This window comes from Ornithodoros turicata, chromosome 6 (assembly GCF_037126465.1).
Source record: "Ornithodoros turicata isolate Travis chromosome 6, ASM3712646v1, whole genome shotgun sequence".
NCBI classification, from domain to species: domain Eukaryota; kingdom Metazoa; phylum Arthropoda; class Arachnida; order Ixodida; family Argasidae; genus Ornithodoros; species Ornithodoros turicata.
Window position 1 is genome coordinate 26673298 of NC_088206.1, and position 8402 is coordinate 26681699.

Sequence of the window (8402 nt, forward strand, 5' to 3'; positions counted from 1 at the left end):
CAATCAACGATCAGTAGGCTTAGCATAGGACAATCAACGTGAAGTGGGCGGAGCCAAGTAATTAGCATAAAGGAGCGGAGCTACGGTCAACCAATCAACGATCAGTAGGCTTAGCATGGGCCAATCAACGTGAAGTGGGCGGAGCTCATGGCGACCAATCAGATGGTTGAGAATGGGGCTTGTGTTGGACTAGAACTGGATTTTGGATTAGAATTTGATTAGAATAGGCTTCTCTAGGATTAGAGAAAACTCTTGGCTATAGGACATATAATTATACTACTCTTACCGCAGTTTCTTTCGGCGTATAGATGGTTAGATGCGGAAGCAGCCTAAACACTTGCAGACCCAAGCGACGTCTTCCGGTTTATGCCTGGCTCTTCATTGTTGCAAAGACACCAGGCACTTTACCCATGCCTCAGGCTGTCAATGGGTGTGTGTGGATACTGTAAAACAGTAATGTTTTATCAGTCCAGAGTCACGTCCATTCCATGCGACATAAACACACCAAATTCAAGCAAGATTGACGGTCATGCAAAAACCAAGGAACTTTGAAGTCAGACGTGAAAAGGTAACTGCTTTCCCTTATATGAAAGACAACTGTAGCTGAGCCAAAAGCTTATCTACTAGCAGGCTGCTCATAGTTTATAGAATAGGCCACCGTCGCTTTCATCATGCCCAATGCAAGATATCACAAGGATCTATAAAATAGTACTGGAATCAAAGAGATGTGAAGAAATATACCTGCATTTTGCAATATGCAACATCTGAAATAACTGCGCTACGTACTGTTTGAACGTACGCCAAAGTACATATCACACACACACACAATCACACACAGTTCGTATGAGTTCGTCAGTGATACGCACCAGACTCTGCAGGTAAAGAAAACAATAGCTGTTTACTCAGATACTAAGCTGTTATTGCAGCACACCTCTACCACATGTGACTGCTGAAAAAACAACAATGCACAAACCTTAAGTGAGGCAAAAGGAAGAACGAATTCACCTGAATTCCAAAGCCGGAGAACAACGGAGCGCTACATCTCGCACACCACGGCATTCGCTGTTATGCTCAGCGTGCTTGTTCACCATATTGGCCACTACTGTCTCGATGCTCCAGAGATTCCAGTACAAAATGCGCAAATGCTGAAGTTACGAAGACCAAAGAACATTTTGGTTCAAAAAATGAAATTGTCACTTATTCTGAGAATGCTGGAAATGGCTGCTATTGCCACAAGAATTCTTTATTATAATGTAAAGGAATGTCATTGTTGTGATATTCTTAGTATATCCACAGAATATTCACTGGGGGATATTTGCGACGTCTTATGATGGATATAGAGCGGGCGTTGTGAGGATACACTTGACATCCGTGACGTGTGAGACCATTTGGGAGGTCTGTGGGATATTGATGGTGTAACAGGCGATAGTGTGGTCCTTCACCCTCTCACCGTGGGGTGAAGGAACGACGCGTCTCCGAAGATGCGCAATGAACAAAATAATAAAAAAAATGGTGTTCTTTCACGAATTTTTTGCGGGCGATCTATCGAACGGATTTTTGTTCTGGAAACGGTAACGATATCAGGTGGCCGAAGGAACCAGATGTTCTCATTGGGACGACCTTGTATCTTTTACAATTAAAAAGTTAATTAACGGGTTTAGGTAATTAGTCATTCGACGGTTGAGCAACAGATGGCCAAGATCGTTCTCCGGCCCAGAGATGATAGAAGTGAGAACAGGATGACTATAGCCCTTATAGTTTTTTGAATGAAAAATTAGTATATAAAAAAAGACACCCTGTAGAGTAACGGGTCCTATATGTTGAGTGACCAACCCCCATCCCCTCCCCCCAAACCGAGTTTCATATGTGATACCAGATGTGGCTAAAGCACATGACAAGTGGTCGTGAAAAAAATGACTTACCATGAGTGAACTTTTTAATGTCAAAAGAACTCTTACACGGCATAATATCATATATCCCTTTTGTAACTATCTTTCTGAAATATTCTGTATGAGTTATCCAAGATTAATGCGAATCCAACTCCAAGGAACTTAGCACAATCAACCTTTTTATGTTTCTGCCCTCTCAATAAGCCCTATCAGCCTGATATTCGGTTTAGGATGAAAAAGCACGTTCCACGACTTATCGAGGTTTGGTCATCAGTCTTAGACAGGGCCACAAGCTAAGTTCATCAGCCAGAGAATTGGCTTTATTAAGTAGATCATTGATGAAATTATTTTCTACGGAAATGTATCATCAGCATAAAGAGCAAATTGTACTGATAAAAGTTGAGGTACTTCGTTTATATGTGTTAGAAACAGGAAAGGTCCAAGTATTGATCCTTATGGCACTCCGCAAGATATGCATACTGCTCTGATGAATGACGTATGGACCGAATGATATGCTCTTTCCTATCAGGGAAGTAACTAGTAAAGTTTTCTAAAACTTAACTAAACTTTTCTAAACTTAGTGCAGTTGACTTTCGTTTCATAAACCCAAGCTACAAAGTTGACAGCAGTGTCTTATTAAAGGTCAGCTACGCCGATTTCCCGATGTGTTGAAACGGTTGTGATAGACAGAACGAGCACATCCAACTGCCCCCGATACACACCTTCGTTTCTCAATTTTGTCTTCCTATTACGAAAATTAATTCATCAAAGAAACCAAAACAAGCCATGGGCGCAGCCATTTTTGTGACGTAGATGGGATAAACCTGCTCCATCTACGTAGATAGAGAATCGTGCCTCTGATTGGATGAAAGCTGAGGCTTTCTCTGACTTCCCTGGCGTCTTCTCCCGTTTGCGAGGAAATCCAGTTATGGCCGCCGGCTACGATGAGCGTTTCGTCCGAGGTAATCCCGAGAACTATTGAACGATGGAAACAAGAACCGCGAACTCACCTCAACATCGTTTTCAGCGTGAAATTGTGATTATGTGCTCGAGAACTTCGCAGTTCAACCGTTCAGCTGCCATTCACGTCAACCCGTTTGCTGCTTTTACTACAAGTGCAGGAATGGAAGCGATTGAGCAACAACGTGAGACTTTGTGATCGTTTGAGCACACACCTGCAGAGGACTGGTCTTCAAAGAAAGAAGGCCGTATTTCTGCCCATGCACATCGTGCGATTGCCAGGCTTGTTACACGAGATACATATATTGTGCAGCATCATAGCGCGACTGCAATGAACGAAGTAGGAATGTATCGTGACCACTCGAACTGCATTCGTTGAACCATTCGTCGGTTATATAAAAGTGCTCATTAGAGTTGCCCCGCACAAAAACTGTTGGATGTAGTTTTGTAGTGTGTTGTTTATCTCGTAGAGCACATCGCGGCATGTAGGTCGAGAGCCCTTATACGTATTTTTTGCATGTTTACTTGTGTGTGCGCGTTGTTCTATACCACACAGGCCATATTTCATTCATAATAGTTTCGCAAATAAACACGTACGGGTCGATCTCATATTGCTTTTGAGTTAGGCATAGTGTCTTCAAATCAGGGTATGTGTACCCTGTTTGCTGGGCCCAACACATGTTATTAAGGGTAGTGCAACATTTCCCACTTCTTGAACCATGCTAACATTGCCAGAATAAGGAACATTACACTGTGCTGTGTATTCCACACTCAGTTGTCTCGCGACGTAAACCCCCAATTATTATATTGGGTACTCCACATGTTCACCAAGTCAGCACTTCCCATATCCTGTTTTTTTTAAACATGTGCTTAAAATTGCACAACTGCCACTCAAGTAACTTTGCCACCAAATTAGTCAGTGACAAAAGGTACATGTACTTTATCACAAATTTAATAACCTTAGTGGAAATGGTGGATGGTGTCCTCTGCCTGGTACAGTGCACTTCATAGCAAAATACACAATAGTCCAAATGTTTTCCTTGTCCACAAATGCCCTGTCAAAGCTGAAAGACTCTTATCAGAATGGGGAAGCGGGCTTGCTTGTCCAGAGAAACAAATATGAAACTGCAGTGCTCAACGTAAATAACTCCATGCTCAGCAACTAAGGCTGGTGATGCCGAAGACCTAATATTTCTAGGTTAAAAGGAACAAGAGAGAAAAGACCACTGCGGCATATTAATGTTGTTTCAAAAGTATAACAGCACAAAATTTGTGAGAGGCAGTTGGTGTATTTAGTTATGTTGGTCACCTCCTGCACCAATTTTTAATACGATTCAAATGCGTTGCTACCAACCAGGACCTAAGCCTGACCTATGATCTAATAATAATAATAATAGTATCTATCTATGACCTATATGGACTTTCACCACTAGTTTGGTTTCACACGTGGCTTCTAGTGAAATTCGAAGCTGCTCAGTAGAGCTGACAGGAGACTTGCAGAGTAGAGAATTTTTTTATTTATATTTTCCAAAGAACACGTAAAAAACAATGTGCTGTACCAACCGTATTCAAAGAAATACAGATATACTTTGTTTTAGCTATGTGCATATTAGCAGATTACAGGTGACCGATGACACACAATGGGCGTCAAGGGTGAGAACACAAGAATACTACCACTGCAGGCACTGTCCTGAAATTCTAAGTCACCATTTGTCAGAAAGCAATGACCACACACAGCCTAAGGATCATATTGAGCTCCTTCCATTATTCTTTTTATTGACAGCATGTTGGCTGCCATCCAGTCCATGAAAGTGACCCTTATCGTTGAAAGAACGGTTCAACAGCAAGCGAGCTGGTGATAGTGTCCATGATGGCGAGACCTGAAGAGGAGATACAAGAAGGGACATAAACACGCTATGTTGAAACATTGTGTATGTCCCTTCCTATCCCTCGTCTCAGGGTTTTTCGCTATGGACCTTCATGATGTTTCCTTCCGGAAACTTTTTATTTTTATGTACAATTGTGAAGGTACAAATCACACAGTACTTTTCTTGAAACAAGAATCCATAGAAGGTACACAGTCATCTTCAGCATCGCACACATCTATGGTACATGTTAATCACTTTGGAATGTCACAGACATGTCATGGAGGCCGGCACATGATTAGTGGTGCTGAACACACAACTATTTGTCATAGTTTAGGCATAAAAAGCAGTTTTGTCACCTGCATGTTGAGGAAGATGTATCTCTACATGCTTTGCCATGACACAAATATATGAAGCAACAAATGTACCCTCTACTTTATTATGGTTATTAGTCAACACTGCCAAGAATGTGGGAACACAGTCTTGTACCACCTACACTCTTCAAAATGACATTCACACACGACACATTGTAGGTCAACGAGACTCCAGAATGATGTCCTCTCCCTCCCCATTGGCTGAGAACATTTCTCTACTACTTTGCATAATGGGAAGTTAGTACAAGAAACGTACACATTCCTTTTTTGAGCAAATCAGTATTCAGCGCGTTACCATACTGTGGTAGGCCTGCAGTGCATTACGTGGTACAGCACACACTGTAAGAAATTTCACCGTAGAACATGTCCCCCATTCTAATGACAGTCTTCTCCAGTTTTTCAAACTGCCATTTCCCATAGTGCTTTATGGTATGACACAGTATTTCTAAATCTTTACTGTAGTTTACTGGTTGTAGCAGAAAAAAGACACTACTGTTTCCGATCACAGGACGCACGCCATAAGTGCTATACGGAAACAGTACATGCTGCTCTCTAGCAGTTGTTAGTGTTTGGACATCGTATGGTGCATGCAGGGTAAATTCCATGGTTAAAATATCCAAACGTGAACAACTGTTAGATTACATGATGTAGAATGCTCTGTAGTACAGTAAAACCTCCAAAGTCGGACACCTCCCTACCTCGGACAACTCCCCATGATTTCATTGCACGGGCAGGCTCCCATTGAAACTACATGGGGACGAAATTCTCTATGTCGGACACCTCCCTATCTTGGAAGTAGGATAGGGTTTTCCCTGCAAAGTCGGACAAAACCCTGGCCAAATTACCTCAATGTCGGCCCATCTTTGCACCAAAAAGACCCAAAATGAGCCAGTGGCCTTGACTTTTGCCCCTTTTTTCCCCTATTCTGGTCTCAGCATTTTGTTGCTTTAGTTTTTCGAGTCCAAAAACAAGTGCTGTCAGTCTACATTGTAATTCTTTACGTGAGCACTTGTCTTCAGTTTGTCTAGAGCCTTTGAACAAGCACTGCACCAAAGCTATGAGAAGTAGGCTGACACTTCAGAGACAAGTCCTTGCTGCTCGAAAAGCTCCGGATGTAATGCCATTGAGTAGAATCTGAACGGAATTGAATATAGTAAAATCAGTAATAATTATCAGTGAAGAGTGAGTAGAGGTACCACTACCAGGCACCACCACCAGGTACCACTAAGGACCTTAAATTGAAGAAGGGGGACATTTCTCACAGCTGTGACCTCTTCCATTTTTTGTTGCCGTCATATTCTGTAACTCGGACACCTCTATACGTAGGAGACGCTTTGGCTGCACTGCGGGTGTCCAACATAGGAAGGTTTCACTGTATTTATGTTCCGTGTCATGTGACCACAAACAATATATGCTTTTGCTCATGCTGCACAGCACAGGCGAATTGAGCTGCATGTGAGGATAATAACATGAAACCCGAGGCGTGGAGGAAAAGGCATGACTTTACGGTCTCTGTGTCAGTTGTTTCATGTTGTAGTTGCGTACCAGCTGGTCTGTACATGAGAATAGGTTTGATGCATTGTACACGCACCATACACACGAAGTATGTGGTGTGTTGTGATAGTAATGCCACTGCCAATTGAAGAATAATGCTCCAGGTGGATTGTTTCGGTACAATCTTGAACTATGCATACCAAGGGGTAGGGCATCTGCGTGACAGGTTTACCTGGAAGTAAGAATGTAAATGTTAGCTAAAGTCATTGAATAATTAACATTATCAATATACTGCTGCAGATCATACCAACAATAGCACACAAGATGCTCCGATATGCTATGCAGGAATGTCTCTGTACTCACAATATTAGTACAGCAGCTACAGAAAGGCATAAAACTAGTTTTTGTATACATGATACCACTTGAATGCAACACAAGCTTCTGCTGCACCTGAGAAAAAGTATGTACTGTTGCACACATGATGCTGTTTGAATGTCTCGAAAAACATAATTTATGACCGAAAGACATCAACTGGAAGATTTCGATTTACCTTAGTCAAAACTGAGAAAAAGTATGTGCTGTTGCACACATGAAACTGCTTGAACTGCCCTTGAGCGCTCTGGAAGAACACCTTATTTGTGACCAAAATACAACAGCTGAGCGAACACTGAATTTATACCTTACTCAAAATACACAAGATGTGCTGCCGTGCATGTGATACGATGATACTGCTTAAATGTACTCTGAAAGCGCCGGCACCTCAGGCATGGTTGCTCTAAGCTAGCGAGCAACAGCAAGGGTATACGAACACAAGAAGTCGAGCACAAGTGGTGGAATGCACTTGATTAATCAGAAAATGAAATGTCTCAGTACCAGGTGTCACTGTTCCGTCAACAAAAACAGATGAACTTTGAAGGGGCGTCTGGTTGGCACTGGTGACAGCCTTCAGATTGAAACCCAGACGGTGATAGTTGAGACGTGGAGTGCAAGCTTTTCGGTGGTGCCAGAATGCCTGCGAAATCATTTAACAAATAAGGCAATTCCAAATCTGTACTGAGAATACACCCGCTGGGGCGTAATCTCAAAGGATGAAGCAGTAACTGACAGATAGCGTATTTTTCTCTTCTACGTGATGCAATTTGCACCGCATGACTGACTTGTCTAACATTACGCGTCTTACCTTTATCTGCTGCCTAGTCCTGCCCCTGCAATCTCCTGCTGCAGATAAGGTTGGCACGGCATCCCGGACGAGACATCATTAGCTTCTTGTGAAACAAGTTGCGCATTGCTTCCGTAACATTCGTATGAGCCAGATGAACAGATCACTGCTTTCGAAGGTGGCACCCAGTCGGAGTTGTAACCGATTGTTTCAATAGATTTCTCTTTCACCTTTCGGAAAATTGTGGTTTGAAACATTGGAACTGCATGCTGAAGTGTTCTTGCAGACGGGAGCAAAACGCTCACGCATTCTCGGCACGCAGCACAGAACACGAATCACACCAGGAAGTCTGTACTGGCCTAGCAAATGCTTTGCAGTCGAAGGAAGCAAAACTCACGTTCCTCGTGGGTTTAGTGAAGTCCAGAAATATACTGGCTCCCTAATAGCGAACTGTTTATCACTTCCCCAATGTTAATCTGCGCAGCAGACGGCTCGGCAGGAGAAACTGGCCGGCTTGGCGGAAGAAACCAAGCCAAAAGTCATGCCAAGCCGGAGCGCGGGCAGACCACGAATGTGTCGTCGACACAGGGTTTGCGGGCCACAAGACGGGATGTCAGTGAAACTAAAAATTCACTTTTTCGGAAAACCGCGAGGAGTTTGG

At 42.8% G+C, this 8402-nt stretch overlaps 1 long non-coding RNA gene across 1 annotated transcript; it reads right to left on the bottom strand.

Moving 5' to 3' along the window:
- Positions 1-6712: 6712 nt before the first annotated feature.
- On the bottom strand, positions 6713-8186 carry LOC135397760 (uncharacterized). The gene is made up of 3 exons (XR_010423726.1): positions 7763-8186; positions 7456-7594; positions 6713-6814 (listed from the first exon to the last, which is right to left on the bottom strand). It is a non-coding gene; the product is annotated as an uncharacterized LOC135397760 (long non-coding RNA).
- Between the last annotated feature and the right edge of the window lie 216 nt (positions 8187-8402).